Source organism: Bombina bombina, chromosome 11 (assembly GCF_027579735.1).
Source record: "Bombina bombina isolate aBomBom1 chromosome 11, aBomBom1.pri, whole genome shotgun sequence".
Taxonomy (NCBI): Eukaryota; Metazoa; Chordata; class Amphibia; order Anura; family Bombinatoridae; genus Bombina; species Bombina bombina.
The window spans coordinates 100,859,095-100,875,290 of NC_069509.1; the positions used below are offsets into that span (position 1 = coordinate 100,859,095).

The 16,196-nt window shown below is 39.8% G+C and overlaps 1 protein-coding gene across 2 annotated transcripts in view; it reads right to left on the bottom strand.

The window, feature by feature from the left end:
• Window positions 1-16,196, bottom strand: part of LOC128641841 (insulin-like growth factor-binding protein complex acid labile subunit) — a 328,167-nt gene that overhangs the window by 235,952 nt on the left and 76,019 nt on the right. The window lies entirely within an intron of this gene.

Below are 16,196 nucleotides of genomic sequence, written 5' to 3' on the forward strand. Positions count from 1 at the left end.
CCCCTATATATACACTCCACCAGCAAAAAGTTTATGACTTGGCTCAGATGATGGTTAGCATTTTTTAGCAATAAAGTATTTTTTAATTAGGGTATGTACATTGTTTTTTAGACATAATGCTATTTCACATTTAATAAACTATACAGTACAGTGTAAATATAACTCACTGGGATTGACCTTCACTTATAGTATCTGTACGTTTAGATATAGTTACCACCAGTCGTGTTTGAGGCCTTATTTTACATTTTGTTATATGCTATTCTAAGAGATCTCTCACATTTAGTGAATGTTTCCCTCGTTAGTAGATCACCCCTTAGGGAAGATTTAGAAGACACTTACCCTCTTGATTGGGCTGTGTCTGTAATACCGTCTTGTTTTACCTCATGTTGTTGTATCTGGGCTCCATCTAGTAGTAGGAGTCTAGAGAGATATTCTGTTCTTTTGGGTTATCGACATGACGGCTATTAGCCATCTTATTATTAATGGGAGTGGCCACTAGCTTTCTTTTACTATATTCTTATAGTTCGGTCCCCTTGTACTATTAATAGGGGCTTCTTGCTAACTTTTAGAGACTCATTTTTATATAGGCACTTCACACTATCCTATCATTGTCAATCCACAATAACAATATGGTTTTTTATTTATTGTATTTATCTATTAGATCTTGATTTAATAGTCACTTTCTCATATATATATATATATATATATATATATATATATATATATATATATATATATATATATATATTCAATATGCCATTGGCCTGATATTAATTGCTTTTTCCCTTAGGATTATATAGGTATACAATAAATCTCCTGTTTATAAAGGGTAACTTCTGCAGCTTTATAGTTATGGGTATCCTCTCTCTTCACTATGATCATATAGGCAGTATACAAATATTTTCCTGGCCATAGAGGGTTACACTTATTTGATTAATTTGCCTACTGTACATTATGTGTTCCCAGATTTTTTCTCTGTATATTTACTGACTGATATAGATTGCTTTTACACGATGTGCTATCAACCTTTTATCGACTTTGATCTGTTTTTAATTATAGAGGTAATTTTATTAACTCGTTTTTTAGAGTGTATGATTTGTTTTTTAGAGTATATATTTTATGTGTTTTACGCTTCCTCTCGTTTGACCTCTGTTTAACCACTTTTGACTGATTTAGGCCTAGATTTAGAGTTTGGCGTTAGCCATCAAAACCAGCGTTAGAGGCTCCTAACGCTGGTTTTTACCGCCCGCTGGTATTTGGAGTCAGTCAGGAAAGGGTCTAACGCTCACTTTGCAGCCGCGACTTTTCCATACCGCAGATCCCCCTACGCCATTTGCGTATCCTATCTTTTCAATGGGATCTTCCTAACGCTGGTATTTAGAGTCTTGGCTGAAGTGAGCGATGGAAATCTAACGACAAAACTCCAACCGCAGAAAAAAGTCAGGAGTTAAGAGCTTTCTGGGCTAACGCTGGAATAAAAAGCTCTTAACTACCTACACTTATTAACCCCTAATCTGCTGACCGGACCGCACCGCTACTATAATAAATGTATTAACCCCTAATCCGCCTCACTCCCGCCTCAATAACCCTATAATAAATAGTATTAACCCCTAATCTGCCCTCCCTAACATCGCCGACACCTAACTTCAAGCATTAACCCCTAATCTGCCGACCGGAGCTCACCGCTACTCTAATAAATTTTTTAACCCCTAAAGCTAATTCTAACCCTAACCTTAACACCCCCCTAAGTTAAATATAATTTTTATCTAACGAAATAAATTAACTCTTATTAAATAAATTATTCCTATTTAAAGCTAAATACTTACCTGTAAAATAAACCCTAATATAGCTACAATATAAATAATAATTATATTGTAGCTATTTTAGGATTAATATTTATTTTACAGGCAACTTTTTATTTATTTTAACCAGGTACAATAGCTATTAAATAGTTAATAACTATTTAATAGCTACCAAGTTAAAATAATTACAAAATTACCTGTAAAATAAATCCTAACCTAAGTTACAATTAAACCTAACACTACACTATCAATAAATTAATTAAATAAAATATCTACAATTATCTACTATTAAACCCAACACTACACTATCAATAAATTAATTAAATACAATACCTACAAATAAATACAATTAAATAAACTAACTAAAGTACAAAAAATAAAAAAGAACTGTTACAAAAAATAAATTTTTTTTATTTACAAACATTAGAAAAAGATTACAACAATTTTAAACTAATTACACCTACTCTAAGCCCCCTAATAAAATAACAAAGACCCCCAAAATAAAAAAATGCCCTACCCTATTCTAAAATTAAAATAGAAAAGCTCTTTTACCTTACCAGCCCTTAAAAGGGCCCTTTGCGGGTCATGCCCCAAAGAATAAAGCTCTTTTGCCTGGAAAAAAAACATACAATACCCCCCCCAACATTACAACTCACCACCCACATACCCCTAATCTAACCCAAACCCCCCTTAAATAAACCTAACACTAAGCCCCTGAAGATCTCCCTACCTTGTCTTCACTACGCCGGGTTCACCGATCCGTCCACCGAAGTCTTGATCCAAGCCTCCGAAGTCTTGATCCAAGCCCAAGCGGGGGCTGAAGAGTGACGTCCATCCTCCGGCTGAAGTCTTGATCCAAGCGGGCAGAAGAGGACATCCGGACCGGCAAACATCTTCATCCAAGCCGCATCTTCTATGTTCTTCAATCCGATGACGACCGGCTGATCTTCAAGACCTCCAGCACGGATCCATCCATCTTCACCGACGACTTCCCGACGAATGACGGTCCCTTTAAGGGACGTCATCCAAGATGGCGTCCCTCGATTTCCGATTGGCTGATAGGATTCTATCAGCCAATCGGAATTAAAGTAGGAAAATTCGGATTGGCTGATGGAATCAGCCAATCAGATTCAAGTTCAATCCGATTGGCTGATCCGATCAGCCAATCAGATTGAGCTCGCATTCTATTGGCTGATCGGAACAGCCAATAGAATGCGATCTCAATCTGATTGGCTGATTGGATCAGCCAATCGGATTGAACTTGAATCTGATTGGCTGATTCCATCAGCAAATCAGAATTTTCCTACCTTAATTCCGATTGGCTGATAGAATCCTATCAGCCAATCGGAATTCGAGGGACGCCATCTTGGATGACGTCCCTTAAAGGAACCGTCATTCTTCGGGAAGTCGTCGGTGAAGATGGATGGATCCGCACTGGAGGTCTTGAAGATCAGCTGGTCGTCATCGGATTGAAGAACATAGAAGATGCGGCTTGGATGAAGATGTTTGCCGGTCCGGATGTCCTCTTCTGCCCGCTTGGATCAAGACTTCAGCCGGAGGATGGACGTCACTCTTCAGCCCCCGCTTGGGCTTGGATCAAGACTTCGGAGGCTTGGATCAAGACTTCGGGGGACGGATCGGTGAACCCGGCGTGGTGAAGACAAGTTAGGGAGATCTTCAGGGGCTTAGTGTTAGGTTTATTTAAGGGTGGTTTGGGTTAGATTAGGGGTATGTGGGTGGTGGGTTGTAATGTTGGGGGGGGGGGTATTGTATGTTTTTTATCCAGGCAAAAGAGCTGAATTCTTTGGGGCATGCCCCGCAAAGGGCCCTTTTAAGGGCTGGTAAGGTAAAAGAGCTTTTCTATTTTAATTTTAGAATAGGGTAGGGCATTTTTTTATTTTGGGGGTCTTTGTTATTTTATTAGGGGGCTTAGAGTAGGTGTAATTAGTTTAAAATTGTTGTAATATTTTTCTAATGTTTGTAAATATTTTTTTATTTTTTGTAACTTAGTTCTTTTTTATTTTTTGTACTTTAGTTAGTTTATTTAATTGTATTTATTTGTAGGTATTTTATTTAATTAATTTATTGATAGTGTAGTGTTAGGTTTAATTGTAGATAATTGTAGGTATTTTATTTAATTAATTGATTGCTAGTGTAGTGTTAGGTTTAATTGTAACTTAGGTTAGGATTTATTTTACAGGTAATTTTGTAATTATTTTAACTAGGTAACTATTAAATAGTTCTTAACTATTTAATAGCTATTGTACCTGGTTAAAATAATTACAAAGTTACCTGTAAAGTAAATATTAATCCTAAAATAGCTACAATATAATTATAATTTATATTGTAGCTATATTAGGGTTTATTTTACAGGTAAGTATTTAGCTTTAAATAGGATTAATTTATTTAATAAGAGTTAATTTATTTCGTTAGATTTAAATTATATTTAACTAAGGGGGGTGTTAGTGTTAGGGTTAGACTTAGCTTTAGGGGTTAATACATTTATTATAGTAGCGGTGAGATCCGGGTTGGCAGATTAGGAGTTAATTATTGTAGGTAGGTGGAGGCGACGTTGGGGGCGGCAGATTAGGGGTTAATAAATATAATATAGGGGTCGGCGGTGTTAGGGGCAGCAGATTAGGGGTACATAGGGATAACGTAGGTTGCGGCGGTGTACGGAGCGGCAGATTAGGGGTTAATAATAATATGCAGGTGTCAGCGATAGCGGGGGCGGCAGATTAGGGGTTAATAAATATAATATAGGGGTCAGCGGTGTTAGGGGCAGCAGATTAGGGGTACATAGGTATAATGTAGGTTGCGGCGGTGTACTGAGTGGCAGATTAGGGGTTAATAATAATATGCAGGGGTCAGCGATAGCGGGGGTGGCAGATTAGGGGTTAATAAGTGTAAGGTTAGGGGTGTTTAGACTCTGGGTTCATGTTAGGGTGTTAGGTGCAGACTTAGGAAGTGTTTCCCCATAGGAAACAATGGGGCTGCGTTAGGAGCTGAACGCTGTTTTTTTGCAGGTGTTAGGTTTTTTTCAGCTCAAACTGCCCCATTGTTTTCTATGGGGGAATCGTGCACAAGCACGTTTTTGAAGCTGGCCGCGTCCGTAAGCAACGCTGGTATTTAGAGTTGCAGTGGTGGTAAATATGCTCTACGCTCCCTTTTTTGGAGCCTAACGCAGCCATTCTGTGAACTCTAAATACCAGCGGTATTTAAAAGGTGCGGGGGAAAAAAAGCACGCGTAGCTAACGCACCACTTTGGCTGCAGAACTCTAAATCTAGGCCTGAGTCTTTACCTCTAGCAGTAGAATATACATTCTGACGTTGGGAGGTGTGGTTCAACATTGGCTTATGATTGGTTAGCATGTTTTATTTATTGAGCAAGTAGTTAATGATGCTCATACAGCCTGATGAAACGGCATACGCGTTGCTGTGTTAGTGTTGTACAATAAAGTATATACACTTGTTTTATCTACTTGCTCCGCTCTCCTTATTACATCATTGGAAGATTGGTACATGCATATCTGATCTCCCTACATATACGTGACGTCCTGGTTTTGCCTGTTATCCCTTCTACTACTGGTGACTGGCTTACTACACCTTCATCGTGATTGGCCTGCCCCGCCACGTGACCTGGAATAAGACGCTCCAGCTTCCTGTGGAGTCTTACGGGTGACTCTGTTGGTCCCGTACTGTTCAGCTAGGCACTCCGGTTGTGCCGCCACATCTTGTAAGGAGCCACCTTGGTGCCTCTTTATGTTCCCTCAATAGGTTCCATCTGATCATCATCTTTCTCGACAAGAGTGCGGCCTTCTTCCATCTGTTCCAACCTCCTCTCCTGCACGAGCGCACCTCCCTAAGACGTACCTGGTGTCCTTGTTATGTAAATATAACTTGTATATTCAATGCAATGTTCATCATGGTTGTGCTATCTATTGAATTGTACACTTAAATTGACACTGAACCCAATTTTTTTCTTTCGTGATTCAGATAGAGCATGACATTTTAAGCAACTTTCTAATTTTCTCCTATTATCAAATTTTCTTCATTCTCTTGGTATCTTTCGGCTAGATTACGAGTTTTGCGATATGAGTGAAAAAGCAGCGTTAAGGCTCTTTTTCACTACCGCTTTTACGAGTCTTGCAGGTTTAGGGGCATCGCGCACTTTTTTGGCAGTAATGCAACGCAATTACCGCAGCATTCAAAAAGTCCTTTTTCAATGGGACTTCCTTTGCACCGGTATTACGAATCTGCCTGGGAGGCCAAAAAGTGAGCAGTACAGCCTAAAACTTCAAGATCCATACCGTAAACTGAAAGTCAGTAGTTATGAGTTTTATGCTTCAACGCTGTAACATAAAACTCATAACTAAAGTGCTAAAAAGTACACTAACACCCATAAACTACCTTATTAACCCCTAAACTGAGGCCCTCCCGCATCGGAAATACTTTAATAAATTTATTAACCCCCAAATATGCTGCTCCGGACATCGCCACCACTATAATAAACATATTAACCCCTAAACCTCCACACTCCCACATCACAAACACTAGTTAAATATTATTAACACCTAATCTGCCGCCCCCAATGTCGCCGCCACTATACTAAATTTATTAACCCCTAAATCTAACCCTAACACTCCCTAACTTAAATTTAATTAAAATAAATCTAAATAAAACCCACTATTATTACCTAAATAATTCATATTTAAAACTAAATACTTACCTGCAATAGTTACATTGTATCTAGCTTAGGGTTTATTTTTATTTTACAGGCAAGTTTGTATTTATTTTAACTAGGTAGAATAGTTACTAAATAGTTATTAACTATTTACTAACTACCTAGCTAAAATAAATACAAATTTACCTGTAAAATAAAACCCAACCTGCCTTACACTAACACCTAACCTTACACTACAATTAAATCAATTACATAAATTAAATACAATTAACTAAATTACAAAAAAACCACTAAATTACACAAAATAAAAAAAGAAATTATCAGATATTTAAACTAATTACACCTAATCTAATAGCCCTATCCAAATAAAAAAAGCCCACCAAAATAGAAAAAAAACCCTAGCCTAAACTAAACTGCCAATAGCCCTTAAAAGGGCCTTTTGCTGGGCATTGCCCCAAAGAAATCAGCTCTTTTACCTGTAAAAAAAAATACAAACAACCCACCAACAGTAAAACCCACCACCCACACAACCAACCCCCCAAATAAAATCCTAACTAAAAAAAAACCTAAGCTCCCCATTGCCCTGAAAAGGGCATTTGGATGGGCATTGCCCTTAAAAGGGCATTTAGCTCTTTTTCAGTGCCCAAACCCTAAACTAAAAATAAAACCCACCCAATGAACCCTTAAAAAAACCTAACACTAACCCCCAAAGATCCACTTACAGTTTTTGAAGACTCGACATCCATCCTCAACGAAGCTGACAAAAGTGTTCATCCAACCGGGCAGAAGTCTTCATCCAGATGGCATCTTCTATCTTCATCCATCTGGCGCGGAGTGGGTCCATCTTCAAGACGGTGCGGAGCATCCTCTTCTTACGACGACTCTTCCAGAATTAAGGTTCCTTTAAATGACGTTATCCAAAATGGCATCCCTTGAATTCCGATTGGCTGATAGAATTCTATTAGCTAATCGGAATTAAAGGTGAAAAAATCCTATTGGCTGATCCAATCAGTCAATAGGATTGAGCTTCAATCCTATTGGCTGATCCAATCAGCCAATAGGATTGAGCTTGCGTTCTATTGGCTGTTCCAATCAGCCAATAGAATGCAAGCTCAATCCTATTGGCTGATTGGATCAGCCAATAGGATTGAAGCTCAATCCTATTGGCTGATTGTTTTTTGTAACTTAGTGTTTTTTTTATTTTTTGTTACTAAGGCCTAGATTTGGAGTTTGGCGGTAGATGGGCTGTTAACGCTCCGCAGGCTTTTTTCTGGCCGCACCATAAAATTAACTCTGGTATCGAGAGTTCAAAAAAATGCTGCGTTAGGCTCCAAAAAAGGAGCGTAGAGCATTTTTACCGCAAATGCAACTCTCGATACCAGAGTTGCTTACGGACGCGGCCAGCCTCAAAAACGTGCTCGTGCACGATTCTCCCATAGGAAACAATGGGGCTGTTTGAGCTGAAAAAAAACCTAACACCTGCAAAAAAGCAGCGTTCAGCTCCTAACGCAGCCCCATTGTTTCCTATGGAGAAACACTTCCTACGTCTGCACCTAACACTCTAACATGTACCCCGAGTCTAAACACCCCTACCCTTACACTTATTAACCCCTAATCTGCTGCCCCCGCTATCGCTGACCCCTGCATTATATTATTAACCCCTAATCTTCCGCTCTGTAAACCGCCGCAACTTACATTATCCCTATGTACCCCTAATCTGCTGCCCCTAACACCGCCGACCCCTATATTATATTTATTAACCCCTAACCTGCCCCCCACAACGTCGCCGCCAGCTACTTACAATAATTAACCCCTAATCTGCCGAGCGGACCTGAGCGCTACTATAATAAAGTTATTAACCCCTAATCCGCCTCACTAACCCTATCATAAATAGTATTAACCCCTAATCTGCCCTCCCTAACATCGCCGACACCTAACTTCAATTATTAACCCCTAATCTGATGACCGGAGCTCATCGCTACTATAATAAATGGATTAACCCCTAAAGCTAAGTCTAACCCTAACACTAACACCCCCCTAACTTAAATATAATTTAAATCTAACGAAATTAATTAACTCTTATTAAATAAATTATTCCTATTTAAAGCTAAATACTTACCTGTAAAATACATCCTAATATAGCTACAATATAAATTATAATTATATTGTAGCTATTTTAGGATTACTATTTATTTTACAGGCAACTTGGTAATTATTTTAACCAGGTACAATAGCTATTAAATAGTTAAGAACTATTTAATAGTTACCTAGTTAAAATAATAACAAAATTACCTGTAAAATAAATCCTAACCTAAGTTATAATTAAACCTAACACTACCCTATCAATAAATTAATTAAATAAAATACCTACAATTACCTACAATTAACCTAACACTACACTATCAATAAATAAATTAAATACAATTGCTACAAATAACTACAATTACATAAACTAACTAAAGTACAAAAAATAAAAAATAACTAAGTTACAAAAAATAAAAAAATATTTACAAACATAAGAAAAATATTACAACAATTTTAAACTAATTACACCTACTCTAAGCCCCCTAATAAAATAACAAAGACCCCCAAAATAAAAAAAATGCCCTACCCTATTCTAAATTAATAGAGTTAAAAGCTCTTTTACCTTACCAGCCCTGAACAGGGCCCTTTGCGGGGCATGCCCCAAGAAAATCAGCTCTTTTGCCTGTAAAAAAAAACATACAATACCCCCCCCCCAACATTACAACCCACCACCCACATACCCCTAATCTAACCCAAACCCCCCTTAAATAAACCTAACACTAAGCCCCTGAAGATCTTCCTACCTTGTCTTCACCATCCAGGTATCACCGATCCGTCCTGGCATCCGGTGCTGAAGAGGTCCAGAAGAGGCTCCAAAGTCTTCCTCCTATCCGGCAAGAAGAGGACATCCGGACCGGCAAACATCTTCTCCAAGCGGCATCTTCGATCTTCTTCCATCCGGTGCGGAGCGGGTCCATCTTGAATCAGCCGACGCGGATCCATCCTCTTCTTCCGGCGTCTCCCGACGAATGACGGTTCCTTTAAGGGACGTCATCCAAGATGGCGTCCCTCGAATTCCGATTGGCTGATAGGATTCTATCAGCCAATCGGAATTAAGGTAGGAATATTCTGATTGGCTGATGGAATCAGCCAATCAGAATCAAGTTCAATCCGATTGGCTGATCCAATCAGCCAATCAGATTGAGCTCGCATTCTATTGGCTGATCGGAACAGCCAATAGAATGCGAGCTCAATCTGATTGGCTGATTGGATCAGCCAATCGGATTGAACTTGATTCTGATTGGCTGATTCCATCAGCCAATCAGAATATTCCTACCTTAATTCCGATTGGCTGATAGAATCCTATCAGCCAATCGGAATTCGAGGGACGCCATCTTGGATGACGTCCCTTAAAGGAACCGTCATTCGTCGGGAGACGCCGGAAGAAGAGGATGGATCCGCGTCGGCTGATTCAAGATGGACCCGCTCCGCACCGGATGGAAGAAGATCGAAGATGCCGCTTGGAGAAGATGTTTGCCGGTCCGGATGTCCTCTTCTTGTCGGATAGGAGGAAGACTTTGGAGCCTCTTCTGGACCTCTTCAGCACCGGATGCCAGGACGGATCGGTGATACCTGGATGGTGAAGACAAGGTAGGAAGATCTTCAGGGGCTTAGTGTTAGGTTTATTTAAGGGGGGTTTGGGTTAGATTAGGGGTATGTGGGTGGTGGGTTGTAATGTTGGGGGGGTATTGTATGTTTTTTTTTACAGGCAAAAGAGCTGATTTTCTTGGGGCATGCCCCGCAAAGGGCCCTGTTCAGGGCTGGTAAGGTAAAAGAGCTTTTAACTCTATTAATTTAGAATAGGGTAGGGCATTTTTTTATTTTGGGGGTCTTTGTTATTTTATTAGGGGGCTTAGAGTAGGTGTAATTAGTTTAAAATTGTTGTAATATTTTTCTTATGTTTGTAAATATTTTTTTATTTTTTGTAACTTAGTTATGTTTTATTTTTTGTACTTTAGTTATAATTTATATTGTAGCTATATTAGGATGTATTTTACAGGTAAGTATTTAGCTTTAAATAGGAATAATTTATTTAATAAGAGTTAATTAATTTCGTTAGATTTAAATTATATTTAAGTTAGGGGGGTGTTAGTGTTAGGGTTAGACTTAGCTTTAGGGGTTAATCCATTTATTATAGTAGCGATGAGCTCCGGTCGTCAGATTAGCGGTTAATAATTGAAGTTAGGTGTCAGCGATGTTAGGGAGGGCAGATTAGGGGTTAATACTATTTATGATAGGGTTAGTGAGGCGGATTAGGGGTTAATAACTTTATTATAGTAGCGCTCAGGTCCGCTCGGCAGATTAGGGGTTAATAAGTGTAGGCAGGTGTCGGCGACGTTGAGGGGGGCAGATTAGGGGTTAATAAATATAATATAGGGGTCGGCGGTGTTAGGGGCAGCAGATTAGGGGTACATAAGGATAACGTAGGTGGCGGCGCTTTGCGGTCGGCAGATTAGGGGTTAATTATTGTAAGTAGCTTGCGGCGACGTTGTGGGGGGCAGGTTAGGGGTTAATAAATATAATACAGGGGTCGGCGGGGTTAGGGGCAGCAGATTAGGGGTACATAAGTATAACGTAGGTGGCGGTCGGCAGATTAGGGGTTAAAAAAATTTAATCGAGTTGCGGCGATGTGGGGGGACCTCAGTTTAGGGGTACATAGGTAGTTTATGGGTGTTAGTGTACTTTAGAGCACAGTAGTTAAGAGCTTTATGAACCGGCGTTAGCCCAGAAAGCTCTTAACTCCTGCTTTTTTCCTGCGGCTGGAGTTTTGTCGTTAGATTTCTAACGCTCACTTCAGAAACGACTCTAAATACCGGCGTTAGGAAGATCCCATTGAAAAGATAGGATATGCAATTGACGTAAGGGGATCTGCGGTATGGAAAAGTCGCGGCTGAAAAGTGAGCGTTAGACCCTTTAATCACTGACTCCAAATACCGGCGGTAGCCTAAAACCAGCGTTAGGAGCCTCTAACGCTGGTTTTCACGGCTAACGCCGAACTCTAAATCTAGGCCTTAGTGTTTATTTTGTTTGTAATTTAGTAATTTTTAATTGTAGATTTAAATAATTTGAGTAGGGTTAGGGTTTTTTAATATGTAATTTAGTTAATTTAATTGGTAGTTTAATCTAATTTTAGTATAATAGTTAGGGTAGGTTAATTAATAGTTTAATATAGTTTAATTTAATTCTACAGGTAAGTTTGAATTTATTATAGTATAGGGATGTTGTAATTTTAATGTAAAGTTAGCGAGTTGTTAGGTTAAGGGGTTAATAGCTTAATTTAGTTTATGGCAATGTGGGGGGCTGGTGGTTTAGGGGTTAATAGGTTTAGTTAATGGTAGTGATGTGGGAGGCTAGGGGTTTAGGGGCTAATACATTTATTTAGTTGCGGCGGGGTCCGGGAGCGGCGGGATAGGGGTTAATACTTTTATTTAGTTGCGGTGTGGTCCGGGAGCGGCGGGATAGGGGTTAAAAATTTTATTTAGGTTGCGGCAATTTTGGGGGGCGGCAGATTAGGGGTGTTTAGACTCGGGGTACATGTTAGGGTGTTAGGTGTAAACGTTACTGTTTTCTACCATAAAAATCAATGGGATATCTGGCAGCATGGAACATAGCTTTTGCTGCTTTCAGACTCCCATTGTTTCCTATGGCATCCGCTGCCTCCAGGGTGGTGGATTGAAAACCAGGTATGCTGGGCCGGAATAGCGGCGAGCATACCTGTTAGAAATTTGTTAACTTGCAAAAGGTGTCAGATAGTGCCGAATTTGTATTCGGAAAACATCTGTAATGACGTAAGCATCGATCTGTGTCAGATTGAGACCGGCGTATCGTATGTTACATCACAAATTTCAACTTTTGCTGGTCTGTAGGCTATGATAACTAGGTCAAATCAAGCTTGCCACAATTAGCTGCAGAATTCCAGCGTATTTCAGGTTGACGGGTTGATACATATCCCCCCATGGTTGTAATGACTCCTAAGAAATCTAGCAAGCTTATTATATATTTTGATGTTCCTTCCTCAGTGGAGGTATTCCCTGTCCCTGATCATGCTTCAGAGATTGTTGCATGGGAGTGGGAGAAGTCTGGGATTCCTTTTTCCCCTTCTCCAATTTTAAGAAAAATTGTTTTCTATTGCTTAAAGAGTCTTGGTAGACACTGCCTAAGGTTGAGGGTGCTATTTCTACTAAGAGAACTACTATTCCCATTGAGGAAAGTTCTTTTCAGGATCCTATGGATAAGAAGCTTGAAGATTTTCTTAAGAGAATGTATGTTCATCAGGGGTTGCAATGGCAGCCTGCGGTGTGTATTGCTGCTGTCACTAGCTCAGCAGCTTTTTGGTTTGATGCGTTGTCTGATTCTATTTGGTCAGACACTCCTCTTGAGGAGATTCAGGATATAATTAAGGCTCTTAAATTGGCGAATTCCTTTATTTCTGATGCTTCTCTTCAAGTTATCAAATTGGCAAAGATTTCTAGTGTCTAGTGTCTGTGGATGTTTCTTCTAAGCTAAGCTTTTGTCTTTTCTTTACAAGGGTAAACACACTTACACACTTGTTTGGACCAGGTCTGGCTGAGATTATTTATGATATTACGGGAGGTAAGGGTCATTTTCTTCCTCAGGATAAAAGACATATACAAAAGTGTCAAAGTAATTTCCGTTCCTTTCAGAACTTCTCAGCTAAACTTTCCCCTTCCTCTTCCAAGCAGCAGCATTCTAAGTCTTCCTGGAAGTCTAATCATTCCTGGAATAAGGGGAAGCAATTTATAAAGCCTGTTACTGATTCAAAGTCAGCATGAAGGGTCTGCCCCCGATCCGGGAGTGGATCTTGTGGGGGGCAGATTTTCTTTTTCACTCAGGCTTGGGTCCGGGTTGTTCTGGATCCCTGGGTGGTGAACATCGTATCCCAGGGTTACAAGCTAGAGTTAAGGACTTATCCCAGGGGCCTGTTTCTTCTCTCCAGGTTATCTGTAAGCCACATAAAAATAGAGGCGTTCTTGTGTTGTGTCCAGGATCTTTCCGATATGGGAGTGATAGTCCCTGTTCATTTTCAGGAGCAGGGTCTGGGTTTTTATTCCAATATGTTCGTAGTTCCCAAAAAGAGAGGGAACATTCCGTCCTATTCCAGACTGCAAGAGTGTGAACAAGAGTTCCGTCTTTGTAGATGGAAACTGTTCATTCCATTCTTTCTTTAGTTCAGAAGGGTCAGTTCATGACCACAGTGGATTTAAAGGATGCGTATCTGAATTGGGGATATTTTCCTATCCACAAGGATTATCACAAGTCTTTAAGATTTGGGTTTCTAGACAAACATTTTCAGTTTGTGGACTATTGTGGCTCACTAAGGACACCGTACTCCAGGAAACACTGAAGCATCAAACGGACATCACACAGCTGAGGGTGGAATTCCAGAGTGTGTAGGGGAGAGGAGCTCGGCGGCTTTCTTCCCATCACACACAGAGGGTTCCCAGAGCTATTTCATGCTGGCGGTATAACTGCTACACTGGATTACAAAAACACTTGGAGCTCCTGAACAAATTAAGGTACTATTTCTTCACGGCTATAACCTGCACAGGATTGCCGTTTTACACCAATCCTAAAACTTTGAAATTGAATTGAGCATCATTGTTGCAGCTGTTATTTTGCTTAAATCACCAGGATTCGTTTTCTCTCATTAGTACTGCTTTTTTTACTTCCTTAACCCTGTCTGCAGCAGAGGCTATGTATTTTGAAGTGTCTTTAGAGGTCTTCTCTCTACATAGATAGGTCACTTACAGAGAATCGCTCATTTTATATAAACAAGTTTTTATGCATTTATTTATGTACATTTAGTATTGCCTTTTTATATTTATCTCATTGTATGAATTATTTCGCTTACAACTCTTTTAATACATTTAGTAAAGTCTAATTAAATTATATTTTAACATTCATTTCAATTGGCTGTTGTTTTTTTCTTGATCATTTACCTATCATTTGTTAAAATATTTTTTTTTCTTGATCATTTACCTATCATTTGTTAAAATATTTTTTTCATATGTATTAGGACATAATCAAACCATTCCTTGGAACTTCATTCTAGCGTATGTTTTTCCTCCGTTCGCTCTCCTTCCACTGGTCATTGCTTGAATCAGACAGGAGAGGGCATTGGTAATTCTCATTGTCCCGGCGTGGCCTCGCAGAATCTGGTATGCAGATCTGGTAGAGATGTCATCTCTTCCACCTTGGAGTCTTCCGTTATGGAAGGGCCTTCTACTTCAGGGGCCCTTCCTTTATCCAAATCTCGTTTCTCTGAAGCTGACTGCTTGGAGATTGAATGCTTGATATTATCTAAGCGCGGTTTTTCTGAATCTGTTATAGACATGTGCACGGCTAAAAAATTCGGTTCGTTTTCGGTTCGGATCGATTCGGACTTTTCGAATTTCGTTTCGGATCGAACCGGATTCGGCAAAATTTGAATAAATTCGTTTCGGATTTATTAGGATCCGAATAAATTCGTTTCGGATTTATTCGGATTCGGCTGAATTCGGTTCTATTCCGTTCCGAAATTCGGTATGTTTTTAGTACACTAACACCCATTTAGTACACTAAGTCACTAACACCCATAAACTACCTATGAACCACTAAACCGAGGCCCCCCCACATCGCAAACCCTATAATAACATTATTTAACCCCTAATCTGCTGATCGGATATCGCCGCAACCTACATTATAGCTATTAACCCCTAATCTGCTGTCCCTAACACCGCCGACCCCTACATTATAGTTATTAACCCCTAATCTGCCTCCCCCAACGTCGCCGCAATCTAACTACAAGTATTAACCCCTAATCTGCCGACCCGATATCGCCGTCGCCTACATTATAGCTATTAACCCCTAATCTGCTGTCCCTAACACCGCCGACCCCTACATTATAGTTATTAACCCCTAATCTGCCTCCCCCAACGTCGCCGCAATCTAACTACAAGTATTAACCCCTAATCTGCCGACCCGATATCGCCGCCGCCTACATTATAACTATTAACCCCTAATCTGCTGTCCCTAACACCGCCGACCCCTACATTATAGTTATTAACCCCTAATCTGCCCCCCCCCAACATCGCCGCAATCTAACTACAAGTATTAACCCCTAATCTGCCGACCCGATATCGCCGCCGCCTACATTATAGCTATTAACCCCTAATCTGCTGTCCCTAACACCGCCGACCCCTACATTATAGTTATTAACCCCTAATCTGCCTCCCCCCAACGTCGCCACAATCTAACTACAAGTATTAACCCCTAATCTGCCGACCGCAAATCGCCGCCACTATAATAAATGTATTAACCCCTAAACCGCCACACTCCCGCCTCGCAAACACTATAATACATTTTATTAACCCCTAATCTGCCCTCCCTAACATCGCCGCCACCTACCTACAATTATTAACCCCTAATCTCCCGCCCCCAACGTCGCCGCTACTATAATAAGGTTATTAACCCCTAAACCTAAGTCTAACCCTAACACTAACACCCCCTAACTTAAATATAATTTAAATAAAACGAAATAAATTTACTATAGTTAAATAAATGAATCCTATTTAAAACTAAAGACTTACCTGTAAAATAAACCCTAAGATAGCTGCAATATAACT